Genomic DNA, 20,513 nt, shown 5'->3' with positions numbered 1-20,513 from the left:
GAAGTTAAAAAGCTCTTAAACCCCGCGGGGTCGCCGCTTTAGCTGCTTCTAAGCTGCTCAGATCGTTAATACAAAATATTAATGTTTAAACATGTGATCAATGTGGACACATCAACACGAAGTTAGCGTTCTTAGAGATTTCCAGCTGTAACCTGCCAGGTACAAGAGAAAAGTGCCGCCTCTCGTCACCTTTGAAGCCTCGTTCAGTCCGAATGTTTCCGTTCCTGATTATTTATCTTCCTTCAGTCTGTGAGGCTCCACCCATCAGAAGAACCTAAACAGCTTTTTAATAAAAATGAATCCAAGTTGTGAATCCTGAAGTCCGTCGCTCTCGGTCTGCTAACTTCTCTCATCCTGCGGCCTGCTGTTTTCCTTACGCTGCTGCCTTCAGAATAAAAGCACAGAAGCCGCCTGTCAGATCTAATGAATGACGTGTATTTGATATTGGATTTTTTATACAAGTAATATTCTGTTTGAAATAAATAAACATAGTAGTTTCAGTTTTGTGCGAGAGGAATTAAAGGCCTGACCCAAATACAGGCAGGGTCCATTCACTGATTTTAGCAAATAAAAGGTTTTGGTTCAGTCCTAGTTTGAAGCACTGAAAGGAGTCGAGGTGTTTTCAGTGACAACAGATGAGCGAACTGTAAAAGAGGTGAAAGCAGTGAAACTGTCAGCTCGGGTGAAAGTGGGAGAAACACTCCCATCAATCAACGGCTAAGTTTTTTTATTCTCCGGCTTCTTAATTGTGAGGATCTCGGTACCTGAACATCTTTGGGTTTCTTTCAAAACTAGATTCTTTAACAATGAATCAGTAATTGGACGACGGTCCGTTGTCGAGTTTACAGCTTAATGTGAAGAAGTTTAAAGTCCCTGCAGGTGGATTTTTATCTGAAGTGAAATGAAAGGAAACCTGAAAGGAAAGAAAAGCGCATTTAAAAATCTATTAAACAGCAGCAGCTTCAGCGGCGAAGGAAAGCGTCACACAGGAAGCTCCTCTCAGATCTGTGGAGACAAACATCAGGAGTGAAATCTGGATCCTGGTTTCAATATTCACCCTCAGAAAGACATTTGTATGCACACACACACACACACACACACCACACACACACACACACACCTGCCCTGGTTAGTATGAAGAGATTATTTTGGCTGCTGCCGCCTGCGAGGCTAACTGAGGCAGATTCTTTGAGGCAGCGAGCGGCGGCGGCGGGCGGCGGGCGTCAGATGGGCCCTGACACTCCAAAGCAGCTGCCAAATTGAAACCATTTATCAAAATCTGACATCGGAGATCCAGTCACCAAAAAAGCAGTTTATTTGTAAATTGATACTAATAGTGAGCACACATTGTCGGGCCCCTTCGATGGCCTGATCTGCAGCCTGAGTGGAACGTCAGCCCCCCCGCCCCCCCGCCGCCTTTAAATATTTATTTATTCAAAAGAAAACTCAATAAGGCCGCAGAGTTGTTGGTTTTTTTCCTCTCAGACGTTTTGGACAAGACAGAAAATCACAGCGAGAGGACGCGGCGAGCTGTCGGCGAGGAAACGGATCATGTGACCGAGCAGCGACGGGTTAACGCGGCTTGTCACTTCTCCTTTGTTTTCACCTGCCGATGCTCAGCGGGGGGCGACAGGTGGAGAGAGATGTTTGGCCGGCGGGCTTTTTGTTTGTGGACAGGCGGCGCGACAGAGAGCAGATTGATTCGTCGCAGGGCGCCGGGTGGAGGGTTGTGGGTGCGGCGGCGAGGCAGGAGCGCGTGTAGGAAACACTATATGGAAAATATGGAATATGGAAACCAGGAGGAAGAAACTAGAGCCACGAGTCAAAGACACCATCACAAGAGAATCTTTGTCAAACACAATAATGTGGAGAAAAAGAAGCTCGTAAGATCAGAACGACAGCGAGGAAGCTAACGAGCTAACATTAGCTCATCGTGGTCACATCGTGCGACTTCTAGTTCAACAGAAAGGATCTCCGTCTGTAGGGATCCATAATATATATATATTATATATATATATATATATATATATATATATATATATATATATATATATAGAGAGAGAGAGAGAGAGAGATATATCCATTTAATTTAATATATATATCTCTCTCTATATATATATAGATATTTGAATGAAATTATATATATTAAATAAATTAAATGGATATATATATATATATCCATAATTAATTTATAAAACAGAAATGTCGACCTGAGAAGAGCTCTGTTCAGAGTACAACCAGTAGTTTAAATAAATCTTTGGGGAGACGTCATCTAATCTCTATCTGATCTGATCCAACTTTGCTGCTCACGTTACAAAACATTTTTGACTTTCTGTTATGTAGGGAAACAGGTGTGTTGTTTAGCCTAGCTTAGCACAAAGACTGGAAGCAGAGGGAAACTGCTAGCCTAGCATCCAACAACTCCAAGTCCGTTTCCTGTTCACATTTCAGCTTGTTCACCTGTTCAGTAAGCATGCTGGGGACCAGCAGCAGACATGCTGACGTGTCCTCGCCGAGTCTGCAGGACGGACGCTAAAGGTGTTCGAATGCAGCCGAGTCAGAAAAAAAATCACCAGGTAGTTTTGTGAATTACAGGGACGGTTCGTTCTTTTTAACAAGGAAGCATTTTTAGTTCAGGTAAAAGCCCAACAAACCAAACTCTGCACAAATTTAAGAGTATTTAAAGAAACAAACATAATTTCACCTTTAGTTTATTAATTTCTGCATCCGTCACAAATGAAAGGGCCGTACGCGTAACGTTTAATACGTGCGCCACGGTAGCGTATAAACGCTCACCGGTCCGTGCTGTGCATCGGCGGCGGACACGTTGAAGTGACAGCGAGCTGCGGCTCGTCTCTGGCCGCACGTGTCCTCGCCGAGTCCGCGGGACGGAGGCTGAGGCGTCTGCTCGCAGCCGAGCCAGAGTGGAAATGAAATTAGAGGGCTGAACCTGATCCAGGAGAAACCCCAGAGGTCATCGGTGGCCAGTTGGCCGCACAGCCTGTCGAGCTGCCCGTTAACCGCCCGTCTGTCTGAACATGAAACTGTGCTGCTCGAATATCTGAAAATACAACAGGACGGGTGAATGTGGAGCAGCTTTAGTCACTGATGATTAATCTGAACACGAAGCAGGTAAAGATCTTCAAAGGTTGTTTATTTAGTCTCAGTCCAGGCTGAAACCTTTTTATTACGTTTAGTCGCCTCATCAGTAGATTTAGTTCCTCCATTAACGGGTCTATAAAATGGTGTTTCCCAAAGTCCCACATGACGTCCTCCAGTTTAAAGAAACTTTTTAGAAGATTTTAGAATCAGAGAATTTGTCCAACAGCTAATCGATGATTAGTTTAACCGTCAACAGTAAGTTGCTTCCTCTTAAATCTGCTGCAACAAACATCCACCTGCTTCCAAACGTCTCAGTAGCCACGCAGCTTTTAAAACAACTGACTCCTCTCCTCCTCCTCCTCCTCCTCCTTACCTCCTCCTCCTTACCTCCTCCCCTTCCTCAGTAGCCACGCAGCTTTTAAAACAACTGACTCCTCTCCTCCTCCTCCTCCTCCTCCTTACCTCCTCCTCCTTACCTCCTCCCCTTCCTCAGTAGCCACGCAGCTTTTAAAACAACTGACTCCTCTCCTCCTCCTCCTCCTCCTCCTTACCTCCTCCTCCTTACCTCCTCCCCTTCCTCAGTAGCCACGCAGCTTTTAAAACAACTGACTCCTCTCCTCCTCCTCCTCCTCCTCCTTACCTCCTCCCCTTCCTCAGTAGCCACGCAGCTTTTAAAAGAACTGACTCCTCTCCTCCTCCTCCTCCTTACCTCCTCCTCCTTACCTCCTCCCCTTCCTCAGTAGCCACGCAGCTTTTAAAAGAACTGACTCCTCTCCTCCTCCTCCTCCTCCTTACCTCCTCCTCCTTACCTCCTCCTCCTCTCCTCCCCTTCCTCAGTAGCCACGCAGCTTTTAAAACAACTGACTCCTCTCCTCCTCCTCTCCTCCTCCTTAACTCCCTTACCTCCTCCTCTCCTCCTTACCTCCTCCTTAACTCCTCCTCCTCCTCCCTTACCTCCTCTCCTCCTTACCTCCTCCCCTCCTCCTCTCCTCCCCTCCTCCTTACCTCCTCTTCTCCCCTCCTCCTCCTTACCTCCTCCTCCTCTCCTCCTTACCTCCTCCCCTCCCCTCCTCCCTTACCTCCTCCTCTCCTCCCTTACCTCCTCCTCTCCCCTCCTCCTCCTTACCTCCTCCTCCTCTCCTCCTTACCTCCTCCCCTCCCCTCCTCCCTTACCTCCTCCTCTCCTCCCTTACCTCCTCCCCTCCTCCTCTCCTCCCTTACCTCCTCCCCTCCTCCTCCTTACCTCCTCCTCTCCCCTCCTCCTCCTTACCTCCTCCTCCTCTCCTCCCTTACCTCCTCCCCTCCTCCTCCTTACCTCCTCCTCTCCCCTCCTCCTCCTTACCTCCTCCCCTCCTCCTCCTTACCTCCTCTCCTCCTCTCCTCCCTTACCTCCTCCCCTCCTCCTCCTTACCTCCTCCTCTCCCCTCCTCCTCCTTACCTCCTCCTCCTCTCCTCCCTTACCTCCTCCTCTCCTCCTCTCCTCCCTTACCTCCTCCTTACCTCCTCCTCTCCCCTCCTCCTCCTTACCTCCTCCTCCTCTCCTCCCTTACCTCCTCCTCTCCTCCTCTCCTCCCTTACCTCCTCCTCTCCTCCTCTCCTCCCTTACCTCCTCCTTACCTCCTCCTCTCCTCTCCTCCTCCTCTCCTCCTTACCTCCTCCCCTCCCCTCCTCCCTTACCTCCTCCTCTCCTCCCTTACCTCCTCCCCTCCTCCTCTCCTCCCTTACCTCCTCCCCTCCTCCTCCTTACCTCCTCCTCTCCCCTCCTCCTCCTTACCTCCTCCTCCTCTCCTCCCTTACCTCCTCCCCTCCTCCTCTCCTCCCTTACCTCCTCCCCTCCTCCTCCTTACCTCCTCCTCTCCCCTCCTCCTCCTTACCTCCTCCCCTCCTCCTCCTTACCTCCTCTCCTCCCTTACCTCCTCCCCTCCTCCTCCTTACCTCCTCCTCTCCCCTCCTCCTCCTTACCTCCTCCTCCTCTCCTCCCTTACCTCCTCCTCTCCTCCTCTCCTCCCTTACCTCCTCCTTACCTCCTCCTCTCCTCCCCTCCTCCTTACCTCCTCCTTACCTCCTCCCTTACCTCCTCCTCTCCTCCCCTCCTCCTTACCTCCTCCCTTACCTCCTCCTCTCCTCCTCTCCTCCCTTACCTCCTCCTCCCCTCCTCCTCCCCTCCTCCTCTCCTCCTCCTCCTCCCCTCCTCCTCTCCTCCTCCTCCTCCCATCCTCCTCCCCTCCTCCTCTCCTCCTCCTTACCTCCTCCCTTACCTCCTCCTCTCCTCCCCTCCTCCTTACCTCCTCCCTTACCTCCTCCTCTCCTCCCTTACCTCCTCCTCCCCTCCTCCTCCCCTCCTCCTCTCCTCCTCCTCCTCCCCTCCTCCTCTCCTCCTCCTCCTCCCATCCTCCTCCCCTCCTCCTCTCCTCCTCCTCCTCTCCTCCTCCTCTCCTTACCTCCTCTCTTATCTCCTCCCTTACCTCCTTACCTCCTCCTTACCTCCTCCCCTCCTCCTCCTCTCCTCCTTACCTCCTTACCTCCTTACCTCCTCCCTTACCTCCTTAACTCCTCACCTCCTCCCCTCCTCCTTACCTCCTCCTCCTCTCCTCCTTACCTCCTCCCTTACCTCCTCCCTTACCTCCTTACCTCCTCCCCTCCTCCTCCCCTTCTCCTCTCCTCCTCTCCTTACCTCCTCCCCTCCTCCTCCTCCTCCTCACCTCCTCCTCTCCTCCCCTCCTCACCTCCTCTCCTTACCTCCTCTCCTTACCTCCTCCCTTACCTCCTCACCTCCTCCCTTATCTCCTCCCCTCCTCCTCCTTACCTCCTCCTCTCCCCTCCTCCTCCTTACCTCCTCCTCCTCTCCTCCCTTACCTCCTCCTCTCCTCCTCTCCTCCCTTACCTCCTCCTTACCTCCTCCTCTCCTCCCCTCCTCCTTACCTCCTCCTCTCCTCCCCTCCTCCTTACCTCCTCCCTTACCTCCTCCTCTCCTCCTCTCCTCCCTTACCTCCTCCTCCCCTCCTCCTCCCCTCCTCCTCCTCCTCCTCCTCCTCCCCTCCTCCTCTCCTCCTCCTCCTCTCCTCCTCCTCCCCTCCTCCTCTCCTCCTCCTTACCTCCTCCCTTACCTCCTCCTCTCCTCCCCTCCTCCTTACCTCCTCCCTTACCTCCTCCTCTCCTCCTCTCCTCCCTTACCTCCTCCTCCCCTCCTCCTCCCCTCCTCCTCTCCTCCTCCTCCTCCCCTCCTCCTCTCCTCCTCCTCCTCCCATCCTCCTCCCCTCCTCCTCTCCTCCTCCTCCTCTCCTCCTCCTCTCCTTACCTCCTCTCTTATCTCCTCCCTTACCTCCTTACCTCCTCCCCTCCTCCTCCTCTCCTCCTTACCTCCTTACCTCCTTACCTCCTCCCTTACCTCCTTACCTCCTCACCTCCTCCCCTCCTCCTTACCTCCTCCTCCTCTCCTCCTTACCTCCTCCCTTACCTCCTCCCTTACCTCCTTACCTCCTCCCTTACCTCCTTACCTCCTCCCCTCCTCCTCCCCTTCTCCTCTCCTCCTCCCCTTCTCCTCCTCTCCTTACCTCCTCCCCTCCTCCTCCTCCTCCTCACCTCCTCCTCTCCTCCCCTCCTCACCTCCTCTCCTTACCTCCTCTCCTTACCTCCTCCCTTACCTCCTCACCTCCTCCCTTATCTCCTCCCTTACCTCCTTACCTCCTTACCTCCTCCCCTCCTCCTCTCCTCCCTTACCTCCTCCCTCCCCTCCTCCTCTCCTCCTCCTCCTTCCTGTCTTGTTCTGGTACGTATGGAGATAAACTGTGAAATGAAAAAGTAAAAACTTCTGTTAGTGGCTGTAGAAATAAATAAATGTTTTAAGGGCTGCAAATAAAGATGATCGTCCTGATTAATCGATCAGCGTTCTGGTCGATAAAACGTTTCCTAAAGATATTCAGAAAAAAGAAAATATTCACGCTTAAGAAGCTGGAATCAGAGAATTTGTCGTTAAGAAAAGGACTCAAACCGATTAATCGATTATCAAAATAGTTGTCGATTAATTGATTAAACATTAATTAAACATCCTGTCGTCTTGTTTTGGTCGTAGGTGGTTTAACGGCGTCACATCCGCCTGAACCTCCGAGATGTGTTGGTTTTTGTAAGAAAAAGGGACGTTCTGAGGTGAAAAACAAGCGAACCTTCAGGTGTCACAGGAGAAACGAAGCGCTCTCTCTCCTTCCCGCCTGCCTGTGGACCACGAGGTGGAGATTAAACGTGTTTGGCGTGTAGCGTGTTCCCCTTTAGCTCTGATCATTGACCCCCATCCCGACTCTCGGCCCGTTCAGGGATTATTAATTCCAGCCCACTTCATGAATGAGCAGATTTCCTGCTCTCATTGAGAATAATGAGCAATATTCAAATCATGAGCTGAATATTAATCCGCCTCCTCTGAATGGAGTTAACCCCACGCCGCGTCCCGCTTCATTAGAATACCTCTCCGCCTGATAATCGCTAATCTGGAGATCCGGCGCGATGCGGCTCTCCTCCTGCAACTGCGCTCAGGTCCATCCATATTTTATAGAGATCAGCGGGGCGGCGGCGGCTGCATCTGTAGCTCTGCTCGGGGTGATTTATCATTGTTAAGGCCGCTGTCTGATGGCTTCTCCTCCAGGGTCACGCTGATCCCCGTTCGCACAGCACCTCCTCAACCACGGAGCCGGCCCCCCGTAATTAAGCCCCTAGAAACCAATGGAAGAAAATCGAGCGGGGGGGCCGGGGGGTATGTCAAGAGATGGACGGAAGAAGGGCAAGGTCACGAGGGAGCAGCCTTTTTAGGAGGATTTTCTGAGAGGTTTGTGTTTCTGCTGAGAAGAAGCTGCAGAAACATCAGTTATTAACAGGCAGTTCTGTACATTACAGGGAGCGTTCACAGTAAACTATTATTACAATAATCAATAATCGCTTTGAGTCATCAAATTCTCTGATTCCAGCTTCTTAAACGTGAATATTTTCGGGTTTCTTTGCTCCTCTGTGACAGCAAACTGAATATATTTGGGTTGTGGACAAAACAAGACGTTTCAGGACGTCACTTTGAGCTTTAGGAAACAGTTTTCACCTTTTTCTTACATTTCAGTGACCAAACAACTGATGGATTAATCAGAAAAATAACCAACAGATAAATCGACAGTGAAAGTAATTGTTTGTTGCAGCCCCAGTAAACGTGTGTTGTTTATTTAAAAGCCCACGGCGACAGCCACCAACCAAACTCTGTACAATTTTCTGAGTATTTAAAAAACAAACATAATTTCACCTTTTTGCTTTTAATTTTAACAGTTATAATTTTATGTCCATATTCAATCACAGAAGAAAGGGGGCAGGTAAGGAGAGGAGGAGGTGGGAAACATTAAAATATGACACACACATTGTGAAATATTTGTGTGATCGGAGTAGGTCTGGGCGAGACGGCCAAAAATGTCATCACGATAAAAAACATTTCATTCGATATCAATTATTATCAGGATAAATGTCAAATCGTTATTTCTCTCAAGTTTAAAGGCAGATTTTTGCTCCTGAGTGAAAGTTGAAGAAACCAGAAGGTTCATTATGTGGTTAAACTTTTCTTTATGGTCAGAACGGGACAAACAGTGGATCACTTCACAAATCTGAGTTAGAACATTTAAAACTATTATCTTTTTTCAACTAAATAAATATTTTAATAGAAAAATTAATTTGTTTGTGATTCAAATGAATTAAAGCAAATATTTATTTATTTAGGAAAATAATATTGCGATAATTACCATTATTGTTTTATTGCCCAGCCCCAGATCGTAGCGTATAAACTCTTAACTTCTTTAACTGTTTGGCTTCTCTTAAGAAAAAACGATTTTAACTGAATATTCACACGGTGAGTCTGACGGCTGAATCTGGAAAGCAGGTGGAGGTTTTTGTGTGTGCAGATTTCAGAGGAAGCGTCTCTTCTTAAAACTAAACTGCAGTTAAAATGAAATAAATCAGAGTTTGTTGTGGTTTACTGACCGTGAGCACGATTACAGGTCAAACCGTGTAAATGTATATTTCTATTTCACGCTTTTTCTCTGGCTCAGACCTGAAGGTGTTTCACCATCAGCAGTGAGTCCTCCTCCTCCTCCTCCTCCTCCTCCTCCTCCTCGGTGCTGAGTTGATTAGACCCACTGAGGATGAAGCAGAGAGACAGTCTTGTTTCTCTCCACCTGTAAACTCCCTGTAGCTCCCTGTGTAGGTGTTTCTGTGCATCGTTCTCTCAGACCTCCACATGAAGCTTTTCATTTATTTTTATTTTTTTCGCTCATGGCTCCTTCTGTTTGTTATCCGCAGATAAAAAATACTCCTTCAGACAATCAGCTGGCAGCAAACACGCTAGCAGATTAGCTTCCAAGTGCTACCGCGAGCTACGGGCTGATTTATTTTCTCATACGTCCCGTTTTTATAAATAAATGTGCATTTATAATATGAATAAACGCTATTTTGAGATGGTTTTATGGGGAATAGGAGTCAGAACCCACTCTTGTGTCACGCTCCACTGCGAGCTCACCTGCCTGCAGCGGTCATGTGACCTGTGTCTCGTATGTTGCAGAGGCGCCTGAACAAGTCTCAAGAGTCCGATGTGTTGTTTCCTTTGCAGTTGGTGCTTTTAGAGCTGTTGCAGCAGGCTTTGTTTCAGTCAATGAGCCCCATGTTCAGACTGAAACCAGCAGAGATCGTATCCGCTAACAAGTCCTGAGTGAGTCTCGCAGCCGGACGTCTCGTCTTCCTCCGTTGTTGTCCACAAAATATTAATCAGAGAGGCTCCCTGCTGCACCACATGTTCCTTCACCACCGTGAACACTGTAGTTTATTCTGACTCAGTCACACAGACACCGTCCTGCTGCCGCAAACATCCGATCCATCCGCCGCTGAAAATAGTCCCTAACAACAGCAGGTAGAACAGCAGTGGGCGTAGCCGCCGTGACGTCCCCCGTTGGTTTGTGGACCGCCGTTTTCAAACCTCCAGTTTGGTGTTTTGGCCGCCACCATCTTTGTTTTTTGGAACCATATGTGGACGAGAGGGTGGAGCTAGCTAGCTTGGTTAGCAAGGTGCATCTGTAATTCACATTAACTGTGATATTAGCTGGGATGCTAATTTTAGCTAGCGACAAACAGGCTAAAAACAAAACTTACTTCCTGAAAAATGAGCAGCCGACTCCTGATAAATGTTAAACATACACAGAGCAGCGGATACGAGTCGCCTCTATCCTGATTGACAGGTTGTCAATCAGCTTGTAGCCCCGCCCTAAAGCCTCCCCTGCTTCCTGGTCTCTGTTCCTCTAAATGGGACCATAATTTACTAAATGAACATCATGCTGTGTTGAAGAAGACTTGAAACTAGCGACTGAGACCATAAACTCATCAGGAAAGTGTTTACTGAGGGAATAAATCAGCTGACAAGTAGAAACATTTTCTCACAGACTTCTATAGAGTCGCCCCCTGCTGGCTGCTAGAGAGGACGCAGGTTTAAGTCGCCCCCTGCTGGCTGCTAGAGAGGACGCAGGTTTAAGTCGCCCCCTGCTGGCTGCTGGAGAGGACGCAGGTTTAAGTCGCCCCCTGCTGGCTGCTAGAGAGGACGCAGGTTTAAGTCGCCCCCTGCTGGCTGCTAGAGAGGACGCAGGTTTAAGGCGCCCCCTGCTGGCTGCTAGAGAGGACGCAGGTTTAAGACGCGCCCTGCTGGCTGTTAGAGAGGACGCAGGTTTAAGTCGCCCCCTGCTGGCTGCTAGAGAGGACGCAGCTTTAAGTCGCCCCCTGCTGGCTGCTAGAGAGGACGCAGGTTTAAGGCGCCCCCTGCTGGCTGCTAGAGAGGACGCAGGTTTAAGGTGCCCCCTGCTGGCTGCTAGAGAGGACGCAGGTTTAAGACGCGCCCTGCTGGCTGTTAGAGAGGACGCAGGTTTAAGTCGCCCCCTGCTGGCTGCTAGAGAGGACGCAGGTTTAAGACGCGCCCTGCTGGCTGTTAGAGAGGACGCAGGTTTAAGTCGCCCCCTGCTGGCTGCTAGAGAGGACGCAGGTTTAAGTCGCCCCCTGCTGGCTGCTAGAGAGGACGCAGGTTTAAGACGCGCCCTGCTGGCTGTTAGAGAGGACGCAGGTTTAAGTCGCCCCCTGCTGGCTGCTAGAGAGGACGCAGGTTTAAGTCGCCCCCTGCTGGCTGCTAGAGAGGACGCAGCTTTAAGTCGCCCCCTGCTGGCTGCTAGAGAGGACGCAGGTTTAAGGCGCCCCCTGCTGGCTGCTAGAGAGGACGCAGGTTTAAGTCGCCCCCTGCTGGCTGTTAGAGAGGACGCAGCTTTAAGTCGCCCCCTGCTGGCTGCTAGAGAGGACGCAGCTTTAAGTCGCCCCCTGCTGGCTGCTAGAGAGGACGCAGGTTTAAAGCTTCACTCTTCAGACCCGAAGGTTACAACAGATGCACTATTTCCTCCTGTTAGTCTGTAAAAACTACAGCGAGCAGCTGTTTCTTTATCTCTGTGATTTACATCTTCAGTAGGAACCAATGGGCTCAGAGTTTCAGACGTGATGAATTTATTTTTGCTTTGGAAACATTTAGAGACGTTGTATTAAACGATCGTTAATCTAACAGTGAGCCAATTCCCAAAGTTGCTGGACTCAAACCAACTTAAATTAATTATCCAAAGTGCAGGAATGTATTTTAATTTCCTGTGAATATTCTCACAGGAAAATCATCACGTTCTTCTTCACTATATTTTGTTGATCTGGTTTACGACCCGTCATATTACCAATCATCTGTTTGTTCTTAGTTTCTAGTGATAAACTTTACTTTTCAGGCCTTTTAAAGACGTGAAAACAGTTGTTTAATGTCCTGTGATGAGAGGAAAGTAGATGTTTGTTGATCCTCTGATGAGAAACATCTGCAGTGTTCAGATGTCTGTTAGGTATTACAGGTGTGTTACACTTACAGAAACACTTGAGTCTCAGGATTGTGTCAGATTTTACTTTCATACTTTAGCTGGTAATATACTTTTACTTAGGTACGGTGGTTCTGAATACAGGACTTTTAATTGTAGTGGAGTATTTTCACAGTGTGGTGTTCTCAGCTAGAGAACTCAGAACATCTCAGCTAGCAGTCATGATTTCGGTTAACTGCTAACGTTAGCTTGTTTGGGGTCCGCTCCGTGGCCTGGATGCTGGACCGGGTCTTTCTGCTCAGACGTTGAAGCCGTGGTTCTGTTGTGGTCGGCTGGTTCTGGACTTGCTCTCCAGAGCTGCTGTTTCCTGTTCTTCTGCTAATGATCACAGACTTTCTCTACGTCTCTTCTTCCTCTCTCGCTGTTTTCTCTCTCCTCCACCATTTTGCAATCAGCGCCTTCAAATCACGTCGTCTTCGCTTGTCCACAGCGTCAGCGCGTTGTGCGACAGTAATAACCGTCCGTGTGAAACAGCAGTTATATGGATTAAACGGAGCATCGATGCTTTTCAGCGATCGAGTCGATCGATGAAGCGTTTCAGCCGTAGATCTGAATACTCAACACAACTCAGGTGACCGCCTCGTCCTCCTCGTCAGCCAATCACTAACCAGATGCAACTCCAACCCATCTTTGACCTGAAGTAGATTATCCAATCAGCTGCCTCCATATCTGAGCTGTTTGAAATGTCCAGTTGTGCCCCCCCCCCCAGAGACCCTCCTCATCTCCCCTCCTTGCTCCTCCATCTTCTCCCATATCCCCCCCCCCCTCGTCTCCCCCGCTCTCGGAGGTGTGGGTCAGTGATAAGAGATGATGATGATAACCGGGAGCCAGTGCATTACCGTATCGATCGGGGCCAGGCCTTTCAGCGCCGTTAAAGCGCCCAGCGCTCTGATTGCCGGCACTCGCACTGACAGGAATCCAATGGCGCTGTCTGTGTGTGTGTGTGTGTGTCTGTGTGTGTGTGTGTGCGTGTGTGTGTGTGTGCGTGTGTGCGTGAGGGTGTGGCTGAGCGGCTGATGTGTGTGTAATGGTGTGAATGGGGATGTATGGCGGAGCGGCGTGGAGGCAATTAGACGCTCTGACAGATAACAACACACCCAGCAGCAGCAGCAGAGGCCTGAAACTGGATCTGATGCATAAAAACACACAAGTCAACATCACTTTGTCGAGTCGGAGCGGGAAGTCCACAGGAAGCGGACAGACCGGGACGGCTTCCATCGAAGACCTGCTTTGTTTTGTAGTGATTTTACAGGGTTTTTTTCCATCGGCTACAAAACCTGACTGGTTATTTTCTCAACACTCCGTGTTTCAGTAAATATCAATATCTCTGCTGTCTGAGAGCACGATGAGCGTGTTCAGCAACAGAAAAGTGTTTGGTTGCTCAGCTTCCTCCACAAAACAAAGGCTGCGTTCAGAACTCAGCCAAAGTGACTCAGACCCGATGTGTTTCAGTGTCCTGTTGACCTGTTCCAGTTCTGGTTTGAGCCACTTTCATATGTGGTCCAAATCAGATCAAGTCTGATTGTTTGAAATGTGACGTCAGTCTGGACGTCAGATGGTTTCTTGCATTTTAACTGTTGTATAATTAAAAATATATAAGTGTGCAACTCTTTGCTTTGCCGCTGTGAGTATCTGTGTGTTCTTCCTTCAGCCTTTGACTGACTGACCGAGGGTCACGATGAGGATTATTATTATTATTATGTTACATTTTCTCGGCTAATCAATTAATCATTTGGCCAGAAAATAGTGACACGTTTCCATCGAGTTGTCACGTCTGTAAATGTGTCGTGTTGTTCGACAAACAGTCCAAAACCCAGAGAGACTCAGAGACAGTGAAGCTGATTAACTGATAATTACTTATCTTTGTTTCGTCTCTAAATGAATGTTGAAGTTTGTCATTTACTTGCTTTAGAAGAGGTGTCCTTGAACGCACCAACGGTCTATAAAACAGTCTCATGCAGCCAATCAGAGCAGCACGTCAAGAGACACCTGCAAACGCGTCCAGTCAGATCACAGCTGTAGGCAGCTGTGTTTCACTATCATTACTCATATCTGATCGGCACGCCGAGGAGTTATTGATTATTAACTTTGGCTGAGAATGGACGACACCGTTCTTCTTCTTCTTCTTCTTCTTCTTCTGTGGTGGATTTGTGAGTTGTTGTTGTTTTTTGGGGGCGACTTTGGGTGGTTTGTAGTAGTAACAGTGATTCACAGATCAGAGAGCAGCCAAGAACAAATGAGCAAGTGCACGTACATGCACGCACGTACATGCACGCACGTACATGCACACACGTACATGCACACACACACTGTGGGCAGCAGCAGCGGCGGCGGCAGCAGCAGCAGCAGCAGCGAGGCCTCGGAGGCGTCATTAACTTGAGAAGGCTGTTGTGTCTGTCAGGACCTAATGAAAATAGAAGGAGGACACACGCAACACACACACAAGAGCTAAAGTCTTGTGTGTGTGTTTTCAGTACCTGTGAACTGTATTTCTGTGTGTGTTTCTGCATATGTACAACATGTGTGTGTGTGACGGGCAGCTGCTGCCTCGTGGCGTCTCGCTGCTGCAGCCGAGCGAAGGAGACATTAACGAACTTCTGTTTTCTAATGGAGATTAATGAAGCCAGAGGAGGAACACGCACGCACAGAAATACACAACCAAACACACACTGGCAGAGACTCATCCTTTCACCTGCGCGAGGGGGGCGGGGTTTAGTTTCATGAGGAAAAGAAAGATGAACTCAAATGAAAATGAGTCAAAGACGTGGAAGAAAAGAAAAACAAGAGGGGAAGGAAAGAAGGGAGAGACAAGAAGGAGGCAGGAAAGGAAACTTAGGAAGGAGAGGATATAAAGGAGGCAGGAAAGGAAGAAAGGAAACATATAAAGGAGATGAAAAATAGGAGGCAGGAAAGTACACATAGGAAGGAGAGAGAGGCAAACATACAAACCAAACCCTCTCATAAACACACTCAGTGTTGGCAGTAACAGGCTGACAGATTGTCCTACAATAGAGAGGCATGCTGCGGGGGGCGGGGGGGGGGGGTGATTGACAGGAGGCCATTCATTCATTGAAAACACACAAACACACACACGAGACCAGATGATGTCACACAGAGACGGATTCAGCTTCTGAACAGTTGAAGTTAACAAAATGTGTCCAACATGTGAGTCGGATGATTCAGACTCAACCCGTCTCACCGCAGCTTATCCCAGGAATAAAACTGCAGTTACTAAAACGCAGAAAAGAAGAAGTAAATGCAACGCCACCAACTCGACCAATCAGAGTTCTTGCTGTCTGCGTCAACGTGACATGTAGTTACAATTTTGGGGAGTTGCATCCGGCTACAGCGTGGGGTACGGCCTGATTTACGTCTTAGGGGACGGTTTAGGTTACAGCTTAGGGTGCAGTTTAGGTTACAGCTTAGGTTACGGTTTAGGTTGCAGTTTAGGTTACAGTTTAGGTTACAGTTTAGGTTACAGTTTAGGTTACAGTTTAGGTTACAGTTTAGGTTACAGTTTAGGTTACAGTTTAGGTTGCAGTTTAGGGTGCAGTTTAGGTTACAGTTTAGGTTACAGCTTAGGTTACAGTTTAGGTTAAGGCTTAGGGTGCAGTTTAGGTTACAGTTTAGGTTAAGGCTTAGGGTGCAGTTTAGGTTACAGTTTAGGTTACAGTTTAGGTTGCAGTTTAGGTTACAGTTTAGGTTAAGGCTTAGGGTGCAGTTTAGGTTACAGTTTAGGTTACAGTTTAGGTTACAGTTTAGGTTACAGTTTAGGTTACAGTTTAGGTTACAGTTTAGGTTACAGTTTAGGTTAAGGCTTAGGGTGCAGTTTAGGTTAAGGCTTAGGGTGCAGTTTAGGTTAAGGCTTAGGGTGCAGTTTAGGTTACAGTTTAGGTTACAGTTTAGGTTACAGTTTAGGTTACAGTTTAGGTTAAGGCTTAGGGTGCAGTTTAGGTTAAGGCTTAGGGTGCAGTTTAGGTTACAGTTTAGGTTAAGGCTTAGGGTGCAGTTTAGGTTACAGTTTAGGTTAAGGCTTAGGGTGCAGTTTAGGTTACAGTTTAGGTTACAGTTTAGGTTACAGTTTAGGTTACAGTTTAGGTTACAGTTTAGGTTACAGTTTAGGTTACAGTTTAGGTTGCAGTTTAGGGTGCAGTTTAGGTTACAGTTTAGGTTACAGCTTAGGTTACAGTTTAGGTTAAGGCTTAGGGTGCAGTTTAGGTTACAGTTTAGGTTACAGTTTAGGTTAAGGCTTAGGGTGCAGTTTAGGTTACAGTTTAGGTTACGGCGGAGATTCGCCCCATTTGTTGGTTGGTCTTTTTGGTGGGAAAAGGTGCTGCGTTCACTGCCAACATCTGCTGTGGGAAAAGCAAACATGTGGCTGCTGTGTCAGAGAATATTATATATATAACAGCTGAGAGCAGAACAAATGTTTCATCTGAATACAAACCGCTGATTCGTCTGTCAACAAATACAGAATAAAGTACAGAGACGGCTAACGTGTCAGTGTTGGTTGAGAACCTGACGCTCCTGCTGCCTGTCAGCGAGTTTCAGTTTGGAGGCCGTGAAAAGTTTTTTGGGGAGAAAAAGCTCTGGATTTTGATCTGTTTCCATCTCAGTGTGTTGGATCGTCTCCTCCGAGGTCAGCGTCTGCCGTGGGAAATGAGGGCTGAGTGTGAGTTCCCTGTCGAAGGCCGGTTTGTTGCCAGCAGTGAGGAAGCGCTCCGATTGGCTGGGAGGGAAACATTGTGGTTAATGGCGACTGTTTCTGTGAGTCACAGGAGACGTTTGTTTGGACGCTGCTGCTCTACCAGCAATTCAAAGTGTGTTTATATAAATATAAAAAAGCGCAGCAGAAATCCCCTCTAATCTCTGCCCGTCACAGCAGCTCACATTCTGTCTTCAGCAGAAATCACATCCACAGGTTTGAACGGCAAACTTCAGCCGACGTGACGAAGCAGCAGGTGAATCAGAGGTTTTACAGCGTCTGCATCTCTAATGTTGAGTTCAAAGACTCCTGTGAGGGAAGCAGTTCCGTCACAGTAAAGTAGTACACTGTAAAAAAGTTCTGCATTATGAATTTTAATCAAAGAAAAAGATTCTGTGGCTGTTCCGGCGCTTTCAGTCATCCACATGTGGTCTTCATCAGTTTGTTCAGAGGCCACGGAGTTAAAGATTTCATCCAGAGGAATGTAAAATAAAATCAGGAAAGGCTCTCCTATAAAAGTATGTTTTAAGAAGGCCGCCTTGATAAATCCTAAAAACTACTACAAACTACTATGTTAGTACTTCTGTGTACCTCTGTATAGTTTAAGAAGGAATTACATCAAATAACTCAGTGTAAAGACACGGCGTGGAGTAAAAGCCAAATGTTTCATAAAGTGGAAACAAGTACTGGACTGAAGTACTGCTGAGAGGTTCAGTGAGTTTTCTTTACAAAGTACTTCACTGCTACTCATAACAGGACACAAAGAACAAAATAAGGTATTTAAATAGTAATTAAAAGAAACCATTTTTACTGGATAACAAACAAAGTTTAGCGAGAGAAACAGCATTAGTTGTTAATAAAGTGTAAAGAGAGATGATGAGAAAACAAATACAGTTATGAAAAGGCCAAATTATATACGAAAAGGAGGACGGACTAAATCAAATCTAAAATAAGAGAATAGTAGAATTAATTAATATAAATTGTACAATGATAATATACTGTAATATAATAAAATCTAAATGACATATGCACAATATCAATATTACACACATCCAGTAATATAATATGTCCATCAGTGCTCGTCAAGTACATGTTAAACATTAAACAGAATGAACTGCATATTAACTAGATGTCTAAAATATAATATGTAATGAATACATTGTTTATTTAATATAATAATAAATGTACATTTTACTGATCCCGCTCAAAAGCCCAGGAGCTTTCATCCACATCTCATGGTCTTCATGAGCAGTTAGAGCTGAGCGTTTGTTTTCATTTCTTCTCTCTCTGTTCGTCTTTATTCCCTTTTTCTTTTCTTTTATTGCCTTTATATATTATTAGACAGTAAACGAGGTAAAGTACACAGAAACAACATGATCTCTCTCTCTCTCTCTGTCTGTGCGAGTGTCTCTCGCCCTCCTCTGTGCTGTAATACCTCAGGGAGCTCCAGCAGAGGCCTCCACCTCCCCACTGCTGCTCCTCAGGGACCCAACACCTCCTCCTCCTCCTCCTCCTCCTCTCTGTCAGCTGATCATCCTCAGGTTTCTCTGTGTGATGTGTTTCCACCTGAGAGGCTGGAGTGTGAAAAAACACCTTCATCCAGCCTCCTGGGAGTTTCTTTACTTTCTCTTCTTCCTCCGTTTCACTCCTTTACCTCACCTTGTTTCCTCATCTTCTTATTTCCTTTTCTCCTTTTCCTTATTTCATTGCCTTATTTCCTGTCCTCGCCCTTCTTATTTCCTTTCCTCCTTTTCCTTATCTCCTTGCCTTCTTCTTATTTCCTTTCCTCCTTATTATTAGTTTCCTTTTGTTCCTTCGTATTTCCTTTCCTTATTCTTATTACCTGTCCTTTCCCTCCTTCCTTTCCTAGTGATCTTTTCTGGTCTTATCTCCTTCCTGTCCATTCATCTCCTTTTTCTTTCCTAGTTCCTTGTCTTCCCCTTCCTTCCTCTTTTGTGTTATTTCCTTTTCCTTATTTCCTTTCTTCCTTCCCTCCTTTTTCCTTTTCCTCTCTCCTCCTATTTTCATTCATCTTTTTCTTTCCTTTAACGTCTTCCCTCTCTTCCTCCCCCTCTGACCCTCACACCATCCTCCTCCTGAATGTGTGTTTATCTTGTTATCAGGCCTGTTATTGTTATTAATAGCCGTCGCCGCCGCGATCTGCTGCTGGCGCTTAGGTTAGACTCTTCCTCTCCTGTGGGCTGATGGGAAAACAGCCCCGGGGCGAGAGAGAGAGAGAGTTAATGGCTTCCTGCTGACTCTTCCTCTCTCTTCCTCCCCTCCGGGTACAAACGTTCATCCCTTCATCCGTCCGTCTCTCTGCATCTGCCTCCATCAGCGGCCATTTTGAACCCACCGGTGTGAGTCTGAGTAGAAATGAGATCCAGGCTGCTGATTGGCTGGTCCTCTGTCGGGGGAAACAGGCTGTTCTGCTACCTGAGTTCAGAGGTTTTGTTGTCACAGTGAGAAGAACGTGCTTCGTGGTGTCTGCCAGTAAATCTGAATCATTTCAGATTGCAGTGTTATGATTGGTCGGATTAGATCATTGGTTAGTCAGGAACTGTTGCGTTGATAGAATCATGTTTAACCTCTTGGTACCGGATCTGCCTGGTAATCGATTTTTGCTGTTCCGTCCAAAAACAGCAGCCGTTTGTGTCAACAAAGACCGTCTGGCGGGCCGCCATCTTGGTGAGGTCGGCTTAGCTGATAAATTTTGTTTCTGTCGTCAGATTGACAGTGACAGTTGTGTTCCAGGTGGATTAGAAGATATTCAGGTGCTTTATAATCTACCTTACGATGGTTTTGATGGTTTATTGCTGTTTTACCAGGCGAGGATGAAAATGTTTCTGTATTGCATGTCCATGTAGTTACTTTAATGGTAAAATGAATATGTTAATGTACGGATGGATTTATATTCCTCAGCTTCTGACCTTTCAAAGGAGACCAGAGTTATGCATCTACGCCTGATGGTTGAGGAGTTTTTACTGATTTATTTTGGTTTTTTCCTTGAAATAGGTGCCTGGGTCCACGTGGTTAAAGTCATTTTTTAAATGTCCTGCTCCAAACGTGAATATTTGATGTTTAAAATTCTGCAGTTTGCACTCCTTTGACTTTTTATGGATCAAGTTCAGTGTAACGGAAATTTTTAACCAGCACATTCTCTCTCCCAACGCGTCACATATGGACCCCTTTGTCAAGACCCCTTGACAAAGGGGTGCCCTTTAGAAAAGCGCCCTTTTTCAGCGTGTAGGGCTCCGCGGTCAAGTTAGTGGTGGTGGTGGTGATGGAGCAGTGGATAAGACGCATGCCTTTGGTGTGAAAGACCCATCCACCGTTATGTCCCTCAGTAAGACTCTTAACCCCTCATTGCTCCAGAGGCGTGCGACCTCTGACATGTACAGCAATTGTAAGTCGCTTTGGATAAAAGCGTCAGCTAAATGAATATGCAACATCTGGTTAGACTTTCAAAATAAAAGTACTTGTTAACATTGTGAAACGTTGCAATTTGGTTTTTAGGCACCAAATGTTCTAAACTAAAAACATTCAATGTTGACTTTTTGTTTCACACTGGAAACTGGGTCCTGGGTGTCAGTCCGGATTCTGGTCCACCATCCTCCCCCACCTACTCGTTCTTACTCCCAGCTCATCACATATGGATCCATTGGCGTCAGTTTATAACGCACTGGTGATGGAGGACCAGAAACCAGACTTTGAACCAGGAAACCAGTGTTTGTTTCCCTTGTGAAACAAAAAGCTAA

At 47.2% G+C, this 20,513-nt stretch overlaps 1 protein-coding gene across 3 annotated transcripts in view; it reads left to right on the top strand.

Moving 5' to 3' along the window:
* Positions 1-20,513, top strand: part of LOC119888958 (transcription factor COE3-like) — a 195,996-nt gene that overhangs the window by 156,521 nt on the left and 18,962 nt on the right. The window lies entirely within an intron of this gene.

The sequence above is a fragment of the Micropterus salmoides genome, unplaced genomic scaffold, assembly GCF_014851395.1.
Source record: "Micropterus salmoides isolate LMB-PRFRI ecotype aquatic unplaced genomic scaffold, ASM1485139v1 Ms_hic_scaffold_5, whole genome shotgun sequence".
NCBI classification, from domain to species: Eukaryota; Metazoa; Chordata; class Actinopteri; order Centrarchiformes; family Centrarchidae; genus Micropterus; species Micropterus salmoides.
The sequence above is the reverse complement of the archived record's forward strand: the minus strand, read 5'-3'. Positions and strand labels throughout refer to the sequence as shown.